The 20065-nt window shown below is 46.0% G+C and overlaps 1 protein-coding gene across 15 annotated transcripts in view; it reads right to left on the bottom strand.

Moving 5' to 3' along the window:
• Window positions 1-20065, bottom strand: part of LOC147459708 (uncharacterized) — a 185060-nt gene that overhangs the window by 92366 nt on the left and 72629 nt on the right. The gene's annotated exons all lie outside the window — the stretch shown is intronic.

Raw genomic sequence — 20065 nt, 5'->3', positions numbered from 1 at the left:
TCGGTGTATTTATGATGAAACTTTGAAGAATAATTCTCGTAAAAGTTGTGTTCAATCTCATTTCTATATTGTATGTCCGTTTTCACCCATACAATGACTGAAAATAACATTTTTGGATTTATATAATTTTAAAAAGAAAATTGTTGTTCAAGAACACTCAAAAGCATGAAAAGCTAAACATAGCATAAAAACAAAAAAAAAACTTTTTAAAAATTGAAACACAACTTTTCCTAGCCTACTTGAACTAGAAAATGAATCCGCTTTTCATTAAAAAGTGTACAAAAGTAAAAACATAGCATGAAAAGCACTTTAAAATTGGATTCCAAATACAAGCAGGTGATAGGAAATTAGCACCAACCATACCAATTTGAGCATGCCTCTTTGGTGCTACACCGAGTGTTTAGACCAAGCAAAGGAAATATCCTAGCTGTGTAGGTCCTTCAACCCCCAATGTAGTAACCATATAGATGAGCCTAACAAAAAACCAAAAAGATCTAAGTAGCACTCCCAATCCATCAATGTCGCTAGTCAGAGATCCTTTCATCTAGCACTTAGCGATGTAGGTGATCCTAATCTTGTGTCTACACTATCATGAGAAACATAACACATGAGTCGAATGAAAATAGTATCTTTCATATGCACAAGCAATCCTTTCCAAAGAATCTAGGTCTCCATCCTTACACCTCTATCATAATCCATCAAAACCACTTCATAATCCAATCCAAAGACCATAAAGCAGAATACAATCCCATCACATGGGTGAGCACTCCACCCTACTCTGGGTGATACACATCCATTTTACAAAATCACTGAAGCATATAACATGGATGCAAAAATTTCAATAGTATTTAGCAGCACAACATACACAAACAAAATAATTGAAGATTCACATCGACTTGCACAACCAAACCATAAGGTGTCTTTAGCCCTTGACCAACGAGAGGTCCCCAACCCAAAGACTCTAAAGTCACGATGGTGTCCTTCACATGTCTCTAGGCCTAATAAAAAAATTTAGAGTCTCTAAGTAAGAAAAAACAAAGGAACAAGCCCTTACCATTGGGAAATGCTTGGGACTATAGCCCTAGAAATGACCTAGTCCTATTTGGCAAGTGGAATAAGGACAAAATCTAAAAACCCTGAAAAAAAATTGGCCCTATAACCTCTCCAAACTACATGAGTGAGAGAATACCCATTTGTGGACTCCCCTTCCACTGAAGAAGTTTACTAAACATTAATTATGGGTGTGAGCATGGAATGTTTTTTATATACTTGGTGTCCATGGACACCAAGTATGATATTATGCATGGCACCATAGCTGAGTCTTAAGTAAAACATTTTTAAAAAGTGTATTTAAAAATGATTTCCTTCACAACATCACTACTTTGAACTTTTGAGAATTAGCAAATGATCTCTCTCTCTCTCTCTCTCTCTCTCTCTCTCTCTCTCTCTCTCTCTCTCTCTCTCTCTCTCTCTCTCTTTGTGTGTGTGTGTGTGCGCGTACGCAAGACCTTTAAGGTCTCTTGGGATAGATTCCTACAACGTTGAAATTATCTTCTTCTCGGGTGTGTGTGTGTGTGTGTGTGTGTGTGTGTGTGTGTGTGTGTGTGTGTGTGTGTGTGTGTGCATGCTAATAAAAAGAGGAAAATGATATAACCTTTCTATCACCCAAGTGTGGGAGATTGATTATGCCTTTTCCCTCTTGAATAACAGGTCTTGAGTTCAACTCTCTCTCTTGGCTAGATATTTAAAGTCTCTTGGGATAGTTTCCTACCACGTTAAAACTCTCTTCTTCTCAGGTGTGTGTGTGGGTGCTAATAAAAAGGGGAAAGTTGTATAACCTTTCTATCACTCAAGTGTGGTAGATTGATTATGCCATTTCCCTCTTGAATAACAGGTCTTGAGTTCAACTCTCCTCATCGGCTAGATCTGTAAGGTCTCTTGAAATAGCTTCCTACGATGTTAAAACTCTCTTCTTCTTGGGTGTGTGTGTGTGTGTGTGTGCAAATAAAAAGAGAAAGATGGTATAACCTTTCTATCGCCCAAGTTTGGTAGATTGGTTATGCCATTTTCCTCTTGAATAACAAGTCTTGAGTTCACTTCTCCTCATCACCTAGATCTTTAACACTAGGTTGGTAACCTAACAGGACATAAAAGTGTCCTTTCAGGGTTTTGAAAAAAACCTCCAAAACCATAGTAGATCCACTCATTTTGTAAAATCCTTTCATGAGGTTATAGTTGAAGGCCTACTAAACCTGGAAAAGATAATAAACTTGTAAAATTTCTCATCTTTTGGTCACACCAAGCCTCCAAAGTTGATGGACCAGTGAATTTTCATCAAAACAGTCATTTCTTATGTTTTGTTGCATAAAAATAAGACTAGGGATTTTTGTAGGACTTGAGATAAATTCCCTAGTTAACTTCAATCGGTTGGTGATCAGAACATATGATTGCTTCTCACTCACTATTTTTTGTTTTGCCAAAATAAATAGGTACAAAAAAGTTGAATTTTTACCATTCCACAAACCTATCATCAGAGTTTCTATAGCCACGCTCAATACAAATAATATATGCATGTTTTCTTAGTTCCCTATTGTCCTTTATGTTCATAAGGAGCCATGGAGCATGTCAAAAGAATAATACATCTCTTACCAAGGGGAATCTTGGGGACAAAGATGAAGTGTTAAATACAGCAAACATGAAAAAACTGGGTTGAACATTATGAGTTGTAGAATCCCATAGAAACTTTTCAATATCTAGCCAAATTTGATTCTTATGACTAGATATGGTTACTACCTACAAAATGCATGTAGTTGTCACAAGAAACTAACAATATTGAAAAAGCTATACTTGATATACGAGAATGTTTCGTTTTCTCCCATAATTGAAAAAATCAACCATGGTTGTGTACCAAAATAGGGTATTAGGTGCCCCAAAACTCAAGGAATGTTAGCTTTATGTTACAATATGCGACATAGAAAATCAAATGAATTTGGATATCATGAAATCCACCAAAAAAATCATAGAAGAGCTAAAATTGGCTAAAAAACATGATTTGACAATTTTTGTAATTTGGTCATAACTTACAACTTTAATATTTATTTCTCCCTAGAAGCATCAGGACATGTTGAGGACTACTAAAGATAGTTCTCTAGCATTATAGACCTCACAAACATGAATTCTAGAGTCGTATAGTTGCAAAAAGTTGAAAAAAGCCAAAAACAGGACCCGTTTTTTCACACAGTTTAGGTTGTGAAATGTTGTGCAAGGACAATGTTAAAGATGGAATTGATATTCCAAAAAAATGTCGAGTTTTTTTCAGCTGATGAGACAACTTTTTAGATAGATAGCACCTCAAAATCCATTTTGAAACTCTTGACATAATTCAAGGAAAATGGTCATTTCACAGGACATAAAAGTGTCCCAAGACATAAAAGTGTCCCATTACCAACCTAGTGTTAAGGTCTCTTGGGATAGTTTCCTATGACGTTGTGAGCGGGATGAAAACACACACTGCGCCTCGATAAAGACCCGACACACACTCTTGGAATGATACACACACACACTATGGGGCACCACTCAGATTACACAACACACCTGGCCGAGACAGGGAACACACCTCTGAAGCGAGAGGAGAGAGACTATCCACTTGCCCACTCCACACAGACACACACACACATACACATCCAAAAAACTCAGCTCAAAAGAGGATAATTTCTGATGTTTAGATACAATTGAGCTTGGGCCAACACCAATGGGGCAAATAGCTCACACAATATGGGTAAAAGATACCAGATACAATCACAAATTGGAGCAGAAGCTTCGCTCATAGGAGAAACTTACACAGCCAAAACAACAGAAAAAGAGTGAATAATTTAGAAAAATGGACAGTGCCATCGCGTCCGGAATGACCCAAAACCCAAGTCTACAATGTCAAAGTGCTCAAATCCGACATCGGATGAGCAGTTAACGACAAAAACAGGCTCCAAAAACCCCAAAAACACACCTGCGGCTGTTCCTCCTCTCTTCTCCACGTTTTTTCTGGTCTTCTCTCAGTTTTTTCAGTTCCCACACTTAGCTTTATTAGTTGGGCACCCTTGGCCTTTTAGATGACCTCAAACGGACCGCGAATAGGCCAAAAATTGACCTCGCAGTGCAGAGTTGTCACCCTGCTGCTGATGGGGGCTTTTCACAAGCCAAGCTTCCATACCCCTCTTCTCTCGTCCCCACCCCATGAAAACCCCCTCTTAGGGAGGGAGTGATAAAAGGCATTGGAAAAAGTAAGAAAAAAATAAAGTATGATTATGTAAATATATAAGAAAGATAAAATAGGCCACCTCATGCCTACGGGGTAGCCCATCCCCACCTTGCCTCCTTTTTCTTCACTGTTGCCCTGCCGTGTGTCCCTTTTCCTCTCCTCCACTCAAAAGGTCAACCCCCTCTCTCTTCCCCTTGTCCTTTCTCCTTTCTCTCTCCCCTCAATCTACCCCACCTCTCACCAATAATGCATTATAACTCACCAATAATGCACCCTAACTCACATGCAACTTACCCTATCTTCCAAAATAGTATACCCCACCCCCTCTTTCTCTCTCCTATCATATCCCATGACCCAAATATCCTCCTCTCTCTCTCTAAAGGGCGCCATATCTCTTGTCTTGTAGCTAAATAACCTCCCCCACACTCACACACACTCAGTTTCACTGAAAAAGGTGCCCACAGACCCATCCCCACCTGGTGGTTACCTGATTTTTCTTGTGTTCACACATATCTGCACACAGATTCACCTCTGAGCACACTCCCCTCTCTCTCCTCTTGTAATTACTTTATTCTCCATCTCAACTCTCACTTTTTTTTCATCAACCCATCTGTCTCTCTTAGTCTCTCTCTTATGAGACTGCTGTTCTGGCACATATACACACAGCCAAGTGGGGCCCACAGTCACATGGCCTATGTAGATAATGATTTCTTCATTTCTAAATTCTATAATTCCTCCCCCTCCTCCCCTATATAATCCTCCCCTATATAAAGAGGTGTCACCATCACACTAAACACACACACACCATCAACAAAGAGTACACTATGCACTGTGTGTGCCTAGTGCACACACACACACCCACAACATCACCATCACCGCAATCACCATGCTCGTCTTAAGCATGACCTCTACACCCTTGGGCTATGGAAGATGAAGGGAAACTAAATGAAGGATGATGGCCGTAACCCTCGTGCGAGTCTTCGCCATCAACTCCCACCTTTCCGCCATGTGCTCTACCACGCTCTCCCTTCTCATTCCCCTACCCTATGCTCCCTATTTCATCGCCTTATTCTCTAAATAAAGCTTGAGGTTTTGTGAGTATGTTTTCTTGCAATTGTTTTCCCATGTGAGGTATGCGGAATCGCCACCTAGTCTTGTGTTTGGAGTGATCTTGTGTATATGTGAAGGGTGTGTGGATTCGCCATCCTTTTGTGGTACCTAAGTACTAAGCCGCTATACCCCCTCTCTCTTTCTCTCTCTCTCTCTCTCTCTCTCTCTCTCTCTCTCTCTCTCTCTCTCTCTCTCTCTCACTTGATCTCATTCCCTTTCCTCTTCATCATTGCTCCCAAGAATCCATCTCTCTTGGATGAAAACTTTGTTATGGTGGTGTACTGTTTGCGTCCTAGCCGTTGAAGCTAGGTGGTGCCCCCTGTTTGCTTTACCATGACAGGCTCGAGGCGCGCCATTCGGTCCCCGGTGTTTTAGAGGCCGTCGGGGTTCGGGGTTCGTTTTGCTCTCGTCATTTGGCGCCCCCACTGAGGATCTTTTCATGAAACCCTTCAATTTATTAGACTGAAACCCCTAAACTATTGTGAATGGATGAATGGCTAGCAGGAGTTGCTAATTGGATGACAAAAGAAGAAGAGCTCCAAGCACAATTAGAGGAACTCCGCATCTCCATCGAAGCTCGAGTGCCAGGCGTAACGGTAATCAATTTGCAGTGGGAGAGTCAACCAACACGCCAAACCCAGTGGATATACATAGGCCAAGTGCCAAGAAGAAGAAGAAGAAGGTCGAAACCATGTCCGCAACCTACAACCAACCCACAACAACAAAATGGAAGGAGCTCTACACAATAGAGAATCAACACTATTCTACTTTGAGAATCGGGTAACTCAAGTCACCGAGGTAATTATCACAGTCAGTTTTCAAGTTGCACCTGATGCTGCAGCACAGATAACGGAATTATTGGCTCACACTCTCACTAGAGAAACTAGGGATCTACTGAGTTTGTTTCAGGAAAGAACACCACCCTCTCCCACAAGCTTAGACAGTGACTAAGCACCTCTAAGCTTCACATGAATCAGTACAACCTACCTCAAGACAGATCACACATACCAACACGTGTACGCTCAATCAAGGTAATACTGGATTTGAAGGCTCACTACCAGCACGTCATTGACACCATGCTGGGTGGGGAGCGATTTTTTGAGGTCCTGGCATCAGATCAACCATTTGTCCTACCTTTGGTACAAGGCAATGTACCGTTTGAAGTTTTAATCTATGTCCTAGTATAAGAGGGTATACACGCCTCCTTGTAAAGAAGAAAAAAACTTTTGCAAGTTAAGCAGTGTGTCTTTCTAGCTCTCTCTCTGTAATCATGGAAAGTGTAGCATTTCCAACATTTAAAGGAAAGAAGGGGGAGGATTTGGTAACAGACTTCCTAGATGACTTTGAAGTAGCATGTGTAGTGAGCAACAAAGATACGGATGAATCCCGGGTTAGAATCTTTAAGCATCTCATGAAGCTAGAAGCTAGATCATGGTACAATGCACTTCCACTAGCAACCAAGGATGAATGGGAACCCTTAAAAACCGCTTTTAACAGGCGCTTTGGGAGAGGTACCACTTCAGAAAAGTTGTGGGACAAGTTGAGAGACTTGAAGCAGGAGGGTCTTTTAGAATATGCCACCTATGAGTCCAAATTTGTGGATTTGTGGGAACGGTGGATTGAGTCACTGGCAAGGGGGGAAGCTGCACCCGATTTCCTAAAAAAAGATCGGTTCACGCATGGCTTATGGCCGCTTCTCAAGGAGAAGGTGAAAGATAGATTCCCGGCTATGTACGAGTTAGCCGTTGAGATTGCTCGCCTAAAGGACAAGAAGCTGCGAATGAAAGCCAAAGAAACCGAGTCAACAGAAATAGCAACATCACGCCGACCAGCAACTACGACAACCACCATTCCACCACCACCACCGGCTCTTGGGATAAGAGATGACCAACAAGATATGTTGGCCCATATTACTGACCAACTGCAGAATTTGTCTGTCTACTTAATACAACAAGGGAAGAGTCAAGAAAGAGTTCAAGACCCTGGAAGAGCACGACGACAAAACAGGGAGTATCATTGCTACAACTGCGGAGAAGACGGTCACGGTATGTACTACTGTCCCAAACCACAACAAAACTATAATAGAGGAGGTAGGAGGAACCAATTGTCACCCCCTAGAGAAAGAACACCCCCACCCCGAGCACCAACCCCGCCAACACAAATTCTACGTCCACCCTAGACACCACTACAAGCATCCATTCCACCTCTTCCACCAGCCCCACCACTGATCGCCCTGTAAACATCATAAGGCTAGAAGAGAAAGGAAAATCCGTAGTAGTGGATCCACCCAGAGAAAAAGAGAGGGACAAGGGTAAGGATAAGGTAACATTTTTAGAACCACTTGAGGCCATGACTTTGAAAAGGGCTAGGAGGAAGAAGGCTACACAATCAGATGATGAGAGAAGCATGAGAGGAGAAACTAGCAAGAGGCCATCCAGGCCACGACGGAAATTAGGCATCACCGACTTCTAGCTAGGGAAAATCTCTAAGCCCTATGATCTAACATTGGATGTGGCAGAGCAAGGACCGAAGATTACATGGCCACAACTGCTACATCTTGCACCAAAAGTAAGGCGACAATGGTCTAAAATGGTAAGTACAAGACGCTCCAAAACAAAGGTAGCCGGAGCAATTTCGGGATGCAACATGGATGACATCCTTCCAATTGTCGACGTAAACATAAAAGGAAAGAGGGTTGGAAACACCTACATTGATGGAGGTGCACAAATCTGTGTAATGAGCGAAGCTATGATGCTTCGATTAGGGCTCAAGGTTGACAGGCCTTCTCCATGCAAGGCAAAGATGGCAAACAAAGCAAAAGTAAAGTGTGTGGGTGTGGTAAGTGCCGTGAAAATCAAAGCTTTCAACACTGAGGTAGAGGTAGATGTTTTTGTAATGCCTACTAAGGGGGAGGGCTATCCACTAATTTTGGGAAGGCCATGGTTGATGGCCATGAAGGCAAAACAGGACTGAGGTACTGGTCTTCTACGCATGACCGGTAAGAAAGGGGAGACAATCTACTATGACATGAGGATTGGCAAGCAGAAGCAAATGAATCTGGAAACATCGGCAGATGAAACCACTAGTGAATCTTCTAGTTCTGAGGAGGAGACCACATCCACCGACGAAAGTGACAATTCCATTGATGTGATGGGTATCATTATGAAGGATCCACAAAGGGTAAGCACAACTGGTGATCCATCACCAAAAGGGCAACCCAATGAAGAGGAGAGCAAATCACCTGGCCTAGGAGGAAGTAAGTTGAAGGTTATGTTGTCTACGGAATTAACACTTGAGGAGAAAGATAGTTTTTTGCAAATGTTGATGGGATTTCCTAACCTGTTCATTGACAACTGTGAAAGAATCACAGGCATTACAGTGGTGGAACATCATATTAAGCTGAAGGAAGGGGTAAAACCAGTTGTGCAAAAGCTACGACGACTGGGGGTCATACAAGAAAAGGCACTCTTGGCCGAGGTAAGGAAACTGCTGGAGGCGGGATTCATCTATCCTGTAGAAAACTCAGAATGGGTGTCACCCGTAGTGGTGACGCCTAAAAAGAATGGTAAGTGGAGGGTCTGTGTTGACTACAAACCACTAAATGCAGCTACAAAGAGAGACCACTTTCCTCTCCCTTTCTTGGATGAAATTCTAGTCAGTATCAAACATGAGTTCCAAGAGTGTGGATGTCTCTTAGTAAGTTTTCTAGTGCCTCAAGGCAAATATGATGACAATGTCATGGATTTTCAAACTCGATGACTCATCCCCCCCCCCCGAAAAAAATCCTTGTATTATTTCATCAAACTACTTAACGGGCTACCAATGAAATATGAGATATGTACAATGACGGCTAAATCAGGAGATGGGAGGAGAAAACCACACAGGTGGCCGGTAGTGCCATCTAGGAGCCCCATGGACCATGGTATAGAAACTTATTAGAAAGGCCCTGGATGCCAAAGTCGTAGGAATTCCTCACGGCGCTCCCGCATACAATCGGAGCTGCCTTGAAGCCTCTCAAACTGTCCTCAAAAATCCTAACATTTTTCCCTTGATGTTCGCAACATATCCTTGTATATCCTACAACTCCTCTATGTTTGTTATAGAGACTTCACTTTACGGAACACTTTTGTGTTCTGCCCTTTGTATCTGATCTTTCTGATGGGTTTTCCTCACTTTGAGGTTTCCCATTTCTGAATTACTCAAGAAAGATTTCCAAAAACATGTGTGTATGTGTGTGTTGTACAGAGCTCATACCAAATAGTTCTCTTTCTAAGCCTGTGTGTTTCCCGTCTGAAGGTGCATGTGTGTATTTGATGGAAAGAGTGCGTTTGTGAGTGGGTGATACATATCCAGAACTTCAGTAAATCCGTGCTTAGTTTTCAAAATTTGTCCCTTCTATGTATGACAGATTCCGCACGCCTACCACCTGCTCTTACAAACGGAGGAAAAAGATGGCCGCAGAGTCCTCAAAAATGGGGAAATCCGAGCTTGCTTATCGAAGGATTTTGAGGAACCCACCACTGAGGTGCTACTGTGGCACCAAGGGATTCTATGAGGTATTGTTGGCAAATGCCCACGCCCGCAATATGTTGCTTGAATTGTCCCCATCGTTTTTTGGTACACACATGACACATCTATTGCCTTGGGATCTTACCAAAGACTACCAAAGCCTCATTCGCCACTAGTGCCCAATATGGGTGGAAATAGTTGGCTTTCTGCTCACCTGACAACACTTCCTTCCTATGCTTGCTTCTCACCTCGGCAAGTGACATGTTCTCCCAAACTTGAAGCCAATAAAAACCCGTTTTGTGTGCTTTGGGACACGGACGGTCCCACCCCTGAAGCCATTATTGTTAACTAGGGCGACCCTTTGATTGGGAAACACCCCTTCAAGCTCAAATGGGGAAATTTGAAAATTCTGCGTTCGCTCTGGAAAATTTGGACACATGCAATGCGAATATCCTAAACCTAATTTGCAACCTCCTCCAGCTACTCCACATCTGCTTGTCTCCAATGAGAAAGAGGTCTCTAACTTCGATCAACCTCCATTGTGACCTCTACCGTGTTTGATATTCCACCTTTGAATAAAGGTAAAGTCAAATCTGCTAGTTCCCCAAACATTGTGAGCAAGGTAACGCTTGCAGTTGCACATGAGACCAAGAATAAAGGAAAGAATGTGATTCGAGGGAAGGATCTCCTAGGGTGACCCCTAAGGAGACGGTTAAAATACGTTAATAACTTTCTTCTCATGATTATGTACCTTCTCTTGTAAAATCTGTGTTGCAAATACCGCTTCCTTGTAATGATAATTGCACACTTGCGGACGTATGGAACAAGGTGGTACATTTTTACTGGGATGTTGTAATTCATGGGGCTTCACCTCCTGTAGGCTTTACACAATGCTGCAATAGCGCCACGGTCTGTTGATGCTAATGTGCCTATGGGCACATCAACTTGGTCCCCTCCTTCCTTTGCTTTTGTACATATCGCTCAAATGCATAGTTTGTTAAATGCATTTCATACAATGTGCGCCGGTTATGTAACCCTCATAAGTGGAGATTAACCTAGCATTATATACATACATGTAAGGCAGACATTGTTATTTTGCAAGAGCACAATCACCATGAATTGGTTGGGCAATGCTCATATTTTGCAAGCTATTGGATAGCATATGCTGGTTTAAGGGATTTTTCAAGTGTCTTGATGAAGGTTAGGCATGAGCTACACCCAATTCTTGCGTTCAATGATCCAACAGGTCAATGGATTATGGTTCACTGTATTATCAATGGGTGCGTATCAGGCAAAAGTTGGAGCTCTTGATAGACCTGTTTGGCATCCTCAACATTCGCGTGTAGCTGAAGCATATAGTGCTTGCCATAATTCTGAATCATACATTGCATGCGCATGATGAAACAATAACAAGCAATATCAAGATCAAGATGGATTCGAGTGACCTGCAGGGGAATGACATCATGGATCATGTCATGAAACGCCTTATGCGAAAGATAGGCATTATTGATGTGTAGCACACGTATTCTAGAGAGAGGCTGATCACAGAACACATGCCCAAAGGGCAATGTCGTTAAAATAGGGGGATGATCAGACAACAACAAGGTGCGGTCTATACTCATCTCACATACAAACTCATCATATTGTTGCATGTTGAGGACATACCACGGATCTAATCGTGCATGATACAAGGAGTGAGCATTATGCTATGCTAAAAAGTGTACTCATGCAAAAGGCTCCACAAATCCAACATCTATGTGCATGCAATAAGATTTGTCCAAGCGTGCAATTCCACCCCCAACATGTGTGAATGCCCTGTGGTGTTATCACATAAAGCAGACGCATTGTTAAAATCACCACAAAGCAAGAAATTGGAGAGCCATGCATATGCGAATTGACAACGCTCGTGTATGTGTGCAACATAATGATAAACGTTGTTGCATGCATTTTTTAACACCCCATTCTTTTGTAAAATTGTACATATGGACATGACACCCGATGTCAAAAATGTATGTGGGCTTTCTTTTTGTGAGCTTTATAGCTTGCTTTAGGAAGCACATGCACATGCAATGCAAGTCGCTAGATTAGTGCAAGATGTCGGGTTACTATAAGTGCCCATAGGTGAGTTTTTTGAGCCACAGCTTGTATATAGCTTTAACTCATGTAAAAACATAAAAAAGTTCAGTCAAATATCACAATTTTGTAGGTCATGGGTCGTTGTGTCTCCTCCATGCTTTTTGATGCAATTCTTGGCCTTTCCTATGTGTAGCCATACCATGGCAGCTTGTTGTTCGCACCAATTTTGCACATAGAGGTGCATAGATTTGAAATGTGTGTTCTTCAGAACTTTTGTTGCAGAAAATGTAGGTAATTTTCTAGGCTTGAAAGCATCCCTTTTGGAGTTGTGGTTTGGGAAATACAGTCTGTTTCCTGCAAGGTACAAGATATGGTAGCCCGTAGGCAGTTTGGCATAGGGTGAGTTGTGGAAGCTCGCTTGTTTTGTGATGTGTAGAAACTTCAAAATTGTGGTTTTGAAGAATCATTTGATGAAGGGGAAAGCTCTTCTCCTCAAATGCATTGGTCAACATGTGTTGTAATTTCATGCCACGACAGGTGCTTCCTAGTTTCCATGGTGGTCTTTTGGATGGGCGTGTGCTTCTAAATTCCCACGGGATCACTTAGTCTTTTAGTTGTGGTTCTTTTGCTGACATGTGGTGTTGATCTTGTGTCTTGAGCGCTATTAAGAGACATTGCTATAGAGGTACCTCTTGCTCTTGTTTTCCCAATAACGTAAACTAGATAAATGGTAGACTAGCGCTCGATATCAAGAGTTTATGGATAAGGGTTGTGCCTCAAAACCGTTATTTAAGCACCTACACCATTCAAGGGCCTCTCAAACCATCAAGAGGGTTATGCTCCGATCGGGCTAATGGCAACCTTCGAAACGTGAGATTGTTGATGCCATGGTTTCACACTTTGGGAATGTTTTTGTTGTTGCTCCTCCGGCTTCTACTGAAATTCATAATGTGCAACAACTTTTTTTATCTACGATGCATACAATTCTCTTGCCTCAAAATATGAACAAGCAATGGAGGTGGATTTTATTAAAAATCAATTGTACTCTAAGGTTGGATCAAAACGTACGTACTGATCCGTTCCGTACCATACGGACGTTATGTACGGATCAGTACCATACGGAACGGTCCGTACGCAGTTTTATTTTTGGGGTGTGGGAAGCCCGTACAGTGCTGATTTAAAATAAAAATCCAAATCTCTTGCAATAGTTACACAGTATATGGTTGTCTTGTAAAACGTGTCTTTGAATGTCTCTATAAGTTGTTGGCTTCTCTCTTGTTTTTTATTGGAAATGTCCTAGAAAATTTAGTACTTTGCGGTTTTTTTACAAGAGTAGGTATTTTGACGTACGTAAAAATTTTTCCTGTACGGAACAATGTACAGTACGTACATATACGCCACGTATAGTACGTTTGGTACCACCTTGTTGTACTCCGAGCCGATTGCGTTCCCCTGGTTGTGATGGCGTCACTGCAAAAAAATTTATCTTCTTCTGGGAGCCCTTAAAAGAGCCTTTACTCTACATGATAATGTTATGTGGACTAAGCAAGACTTGCCATTATCTTCGAAAGAGTGTTTGCTGAAATTATTACCCAAATGTAGCAGGGCTACAATGTCGCAGGCCACTGGACAGACAGTTAGTTGCAGATGGGTTGAGTCCACACTAGACGGACTTTTGCTTGGGCAATGACACTTACAGGTGGTGGTCTAGCGGTCGCGGGGCCAGACACCACGACCACAGTTTTGAGATACTCTTAGCTGGATTAGATATTTGTGAGCCGTTGGTGGATCTTTATGGTTATATATATCCGTAGCTTTTTGGGGCTTTGGGGATCTATCTACTTTTGTGGTCAATCCTCTAGAGTCTATCATCTTCAGTTATACACAGCACGTCTACATCATCGCTGCACAGTTGAGCCTCGACACCCAAGTGTACCTATGAGATCTGGATTGGAGCTCACTGTGCAACCATGCCAGAGTCTGTATTGGTTTCTTTGAGTTGGTCGATGTTCATGTTGTTCATGTTCGGTTCACTGTTGAGTCATACTATTGTTGCTCTGATGTTCATTGTCTTCTGTGTTTACATTCTGTGGAGTGAGATCTCAAGCACACTGCATTGAAGAGCACCCACTATAGAGGGCACGACACATTATCTCCGCTACAGGTGCTCTCAATTTTGGCACGCCCGGTGGGACCTCAACTGAAGTCTCACTTCGTCGAAAGTCGAGTCAAAAGGCTACCTGGTTTCATCTCCCTGCATCACTCAGTTTGTTTGCACAAGTCTGGGCCTGCCTTAGCTTAGCTCCATCTAGTTTTCCCTCGACCTGCTTAGTTTTAACCCTGCTTGTCTAGACCTGCTTGTCTAGTCTCTCATCCCGGTTTAGTAGTCGCTAGGCTGGGTCTAGTCCTCTCTCTAGCCAAGAGTAGGCTGGGTCTAGTCCTCTCTTGTCCAAGTCTAGCCACGAGGTCTAGTCACTCGCCGTGGTCTAGTGGAGTCTGGACCAGTGTGCAGTAAGTAAAGGTCTTCGTGCTCAAAGCTTGGGTGGGCTTTTGGTTACTGCATGAAACATACAAGGCAATCAAAAGAGTGACAAATCCCACTACTAAGTCCCTTTGAAGTACTACCACAGGAAGCGTCAACCCTTCGTGCCAAGCAGAAGTCCACCAGCCCCATTACCCCTACCTCCCTCCTCAACCAATTCTATACCTCCCAAGTCACCCCCACCATCAATAAACTTCTCATCCACTGTGTTACAACAAGCTCCAGTGCAACAAGCTCCTGCAAAGACAGCCATGGAGGAACTCACAAGCGTTCTAGCTAAGGTGAATATTAAGTTTCGACTTTCAAGGGTCTCTCGACAGAGGATGATGACGACCATGCCCAGAGGTTTGTTTCTCTCTGCAGAGGTCGTGGGCTCAACCGAGAAGATGCCTACTTAGTACTCTTCCCATCTACCTTGGATGGATTAGCAGACAAGTGGTACAATCAATTTGCAGAGAACCACTTTACTACGTGGGCTACATTAAGACAACAATTTTGTGAAGCTTTCAGACCAGGCGACTTCCAAGAAAAGGTTTTGGATGAGTTGGCCAACCTACAGCTTCAACCCAAAGAGACTTTTGCAGAACTCGTGACCAGGACAAAGTCGCCAAGCTTCCTCAGCAACCATGTGAGGAAATGGGTAGAGCAGGCTCTTCCTAAGACTTATCATCAAAAACCCAGAGAGAATCAAAAAACAGATACTTGAGTGAGGAGAAACAAAGGATTACGGCTCGCTGCTGCTACTTCGCCCCCCCCCCCCCCTCCTCCCCAGCGCTGCCCCCTGCTCCCTCCCCGCTGCCTCGCTGCCTGCCTTCCTGACACCGCAGCTTGCCCCCGCGCTGCCCTGCCGCCCTGCTGCCCCAGTCACCCCCTCCTGCTGCCGCCAACGCTCCCAGTTGCCTCAGCCCGCTGCTCCCCCCCACCCCCCCCCCCCCCCCCCGTCTGCTCGCCCGCCTGGTTTCCACCCCGACAGTCCTGCAACTCGGCCCATTCAGTTTCATTCTTGGGGCTTTCTGCGCCGGATTGCAACATCCTCCCAGCGTCATCTTCTTACGACACAGCAGTAGACACAGATGGAGGCTCCAGCTTCGCCACAGAGGGACTCGCCAGAAGCCCCCTCGCCCGACCCTGCTGAGCCCACTATTCGACTTGCTCTCTCGCCTACAGAGCAAGCGAGCCTTGCCGCCGAGGTAGAGCGATTGCAGGCGACTTCGGTCATCTTCAAGATTCTCGGCACCCGACCTAGCAGAGGAGAGTTGCGAGACCTTCTACAAGCCCGCCTTCTCACAAAGGTGGGAAAGATTTTGGATGTCCAAATTCTCGGACGGGGCTACTATCAGATCAAGTTTGAGTCCTCCGAGATGGCGTCCAAGGTCATAGCTATGAGTCCACTGGCCATCCGAGCCTCACGTGCCACTTTCGACAGTGGTGACATGGTTTTGACCCAGCTTCGGATGTTCTAGTAGAGGAGGCAGACAACCCCATCTCAGTCTGCTTTCCGGGTTTACGGAGGGAGTACCTACCACTTCTTTCCAGGATCCATTCCGCCATTGGGACTGTCCTGGAGACACCTCGCACGGCAGCATCAATAGCTGCCAAGGCGGCCGGCATTCCCTAAGTTCAAGTTTTGGTTAGAGATACCCACACACTCCCGAAGGTTATCCTTCTACCTCGGGTGAGTGGGGGTTGGTTTCGACAGAGTGGAGTACTCGGGCCTTCCGAACCAGTGCTTCATTTGCCGCCAGATGGGCCATCTAGCGAAGGCCTGTCCACGGAGGAGGCCGCGACCTGCACCACAACCTCAGCCCCAGCCTGCCAGGGCTTGCCCGCAGCCACAGCCAACGGCATAGCGTACACATGCAGAGCCACCCTCCGAGCATGGGGCTCCAGCGGAGGAGGGGTGGCAGCAGGCCAGTGGCCGCCGACGACAGGGGCCACAGCGACAGCCTGGCACTCAGAGTGGCCCTTAGGTGCCGACTCAGCAGCAGTGGGTTCCCACGGGGAACCGTTTTGGTCCTCTTGAGCAAGAGGAGATCCCTACGCCAGCCTCCACCTCCGCTTCTCCCGTGACAGCCGCACCCCCCCCCAAAGTTCCCTCCCGCCTTCTGCTCCCGTCGCCTCTCCACCCCGCCCCTCTACCTCTGTCGCCCCATCCCGCCCCTCTTCTCCTCCTCTCACCCCAGCTCCCTCTCCTCCTACTGCTCCAGTTCCTCAGTCGGCTCAGGCGGCTGGTCCCTCTCCAACGGCTAGGAGATCTCTTGGCAGCGCTTGCCACGAGTCGCCTAGCGCAACAGGGTCGGCCCTTCTTGCGGCCCCCTCTGCAGATTCAGACATCCTCCCTTGCAGCCATCCCTCGTGGGCTGACGAGCATTGACATCAGACGCCGCTGGGACTTCTTCGACTACGGATTCACTCGTTTTCTCGGCGACTCCGCAGCAGACCATGAGGCAGCCTGTTTCAGGGTCCATGTTTTGTTCCTCGCCGCTAGGGGGACAGAGGCCCTGGACTCGGCAGTCGGTTTCTCCTTCCCCCTCTGTGGTAGGACTGAGACAGAGTGGTCCCTTGACTCAGTGGTGGGATGGTTGCACACAGAGGTTTTAGAGTTCTCTCACCACATGGGAGAACTTGGAGTTACAGATATGCTGCAAACTTTGTGGCCATTGGCCAAGTTTGCGGTGACACCCCCAGACTCCGCAGGATGTAGGCACATTGTGGTGTACTTCTTTGCTGATACGCAGTCTTTGCCTTGCTATGTATACATTCATGAGGACTCCTGGACAGAGGAGGTTGCGCTGCGTACGACTCGCTCTGCTTGGGCTTGGGCTAGGCACACACTGCAGTCACGCCTATCTAGAGGCCGCTCGGATGCGGATTCCTCCCCATCCAAGCCTGCCTCGAAGATAGCCCATCTTGTTGCTGCGGCAGCATCTGTTCTCTCTCGCTCCCCATGAGGATCGTCTCATGGAACGTGCAGGGACTAGGTGGGCCCCAGTTTCAACGAAAGCGGGGCTGATTGCGTCAGGAGCTTCAGCCTTGCCTTGTGGGAGGAGAGATTGATCTCCTTATGCTTCAGAAGCACCATCTGTGTGAGAGCCGCATCCGGCGTTGTGGTCAGATTTTGCGTGGACGGTATGATACCTTTTGGTCAGCTGCTTTTGGACCTGGAGGCATCCAGGGAGGGGTATGTATCACTATTGCGGACTCATTGCAGCAGGCCATTGTAGGCAGAGGGATTATTGTGCCAGGCAGGGCTCAGTGGATTACTATGCAGGTTTAGGGTGGCCTTGTGGGCTTCCTGAACATCTATGCGCCCAATGTGGCGAGTGCTCGAGCAGAGTTTTGGTCACAGATTGTTGACTCTTTGCCGCAGGCCGATCGTTGGTGTATAGGAGGGGACTTCAACATGTTGGAGGACCCTTCTGACAGGATTGGTGGCAGCCATGCTACTGTGCATGGAGTCGAGTTGGCTGCTTGGGAGAGGTTTTGTATGACTTTGAGGGTCTCGGATACATGGCAGCACTCAGGTTTTGTGAGGCCCCCAGACAGTCTTGCCTTCTCTAGATCAGACCGCAGAGTGGGAGGAGTGAATCTATCGCGGATAGATCGCTTCTACACTAGTGACCACTTCAGTGACTTGGTGGGTTCAGTGGGCATCCTGGCAGGGACTTCCTTCTCGGACCATGCACCAGTGATCCTCACAGTGTCAGACAGGCAGAGGAGTGGGAGCACGATGCTCCGCATCCCAGAGAGGGTCTTGTTGGACTCAGCACTCAGAGAGAGGGTAGAGGCTCTCTGGACAGAGGGTATGGACAGATAGGATTCACCTACAGACAGAGTGGCCGCAGGCCTAGCTCAGCTTAGCCACTTTTTTCTTCAGGAGTCTCTGGCTCACCGGGCTGCAGCGAGAGAAGCGGAGCAGCGTCTCAAACGGGGCATTGCTTCACTGCAGAGGATGCAGGAGCAGCATCCAGACAGTCTATGGTTGGAGGAGCAGTTACAGCAGGCTCGACAGGAGCTTGCTAGCATAGAGGAGAGGCGTCATGAGTTTGCCTTCCACCGAGAGGCATCTCAGTGGACTCGGGTGGGTGACAGAGTGACTGGCGCTTTTTTTGAGACAGTGGGGCCTCGGCATTCGCATGCCAAGGTCAGTCAGTTGAGGAGGCCCGATGGGTCAGTTGCTTGTGAGCCCGAGGATATGCGTACAGTTGCTACTGACTTCTACCATGAGTTACTATCGGTTGAGCCTCAGTCAGAGCGGCAGGATGCATGCAGGGAGCAGGTTTGGGCAGAGATGCCATGTCTTGTGACAGAGGAAATGCGCCAGAGGCTAGAGATGCCTCTTCAGCTTGAGGAGCTGCACACAGCTCTGAGGGCCCTTCCTCGTGGTAGCTGTCCAGGTGACGATGGGTTGACTCCCAGCTTTTTCTTGGAGTACTGGGACCTGCTTGGCCCAGATCTTTGTAGTGCTTTTCAGTACATTTTGCACACAGGGGTGATGCCTCAGCATGAGTGAGGGCCTGATCTACCTCAATCCCAAGGAGGGTGGCTCCTTGGATGAGATTCGTCAGTGGCACCCCATCACCATCCTCAACTCAACCTACAAAATTCTTGCCAAGGCTCTGAGATTGAGGATTCAGCCACTTCTAGAGAGCCTTATACATGGGTCTCAGACAGGTTTTGTCAAGGAACGCAGTATCCTTGACAACATCTTTACTTTCTGGGAGGCTTCTACCCTCGCACGGCTCCATGGTGAGGACCTTGTGATTCTTCTTCTCGATTTTGAGAAGGCCTACGACCGAGTTGACTGGGACTTTCTAGAGGGCACTCTTCGCAGGATGGGCTTCTCAGATGCTTGGATCAGAGGGGTGTCAGCTTTGTAGAGACAGGCTCACAGTCAGGTGCTTTTGGCAAGGGGGAGAGGTGCGCGCTTCATGCTCACACGCTCGGTCAGACAGGGCTGCCCTCTTGCCCCCTTTCTCTTTCTGTTCTATGCGGAGGCGATGAGCAGATTTTTGGTGTCACAGCAGGTTGGTCTTCGGGGCTTAGCACTCCCTATTCGGGGAGAGGAGTTACTGGACATTGAGTTTGCCGATGACTCAGCCTTGTACTTAGATGGCCAAGAGGCCAATCTTCACAGATGTGAGCAGGCTTTGGAGACCTTCTGTTGTGCATCGAGCGCACTGATCAACTGGAGAAAGACAGTGGCTTTCTCGGTTGGTCGTGCTCCTATGCCAGATTGGATGCCAGGAGAGGGTTTCAGGTGGATTCCCCCAGGGACTGCAGTTCGATACTTGGGTTGTCAGGTTGGTTTGGACTTGTCTCCCGAGCAACAGATTGCTCCTCTTCTCCTGTCCATAAGGAGAAAGCTGTTACATTGGAGCTCAACATGTCTGTCGCTGGCTGGTAGAGTAGTAGTTGCAACCCAGGTGCTGTCGCGACTATGTGGTACATCACCTCCTGTTGGATCTTCTCGAGTTCTTGTATCAGCCAGGTAGAGAGGCTGATCAAGAACTTCCTTTAGTCACATGACCCTCAGATGGCCCGAGCCAAGGTGGCTTGGTTGGTCATCACGC

This window comes from Adiantum capillus-veneris, chromosome 4 (assembly GCF_014529385.1).
Source record: "Adiantum capillus-veneris isolate H3 chromosome 4, ASM1452938v2, whole genome shotgun sequence".
Lineage (NCBI taxonomy): Eukaryota > Viridiplantae > Streptophyta > Polypodiopsida > Polypodiales > Pteridaceae > Adiantum > Adiantum capillus-veneris.
This window is presented reverse-complemented; position numbering and strand designations above follow the sequence as displayed.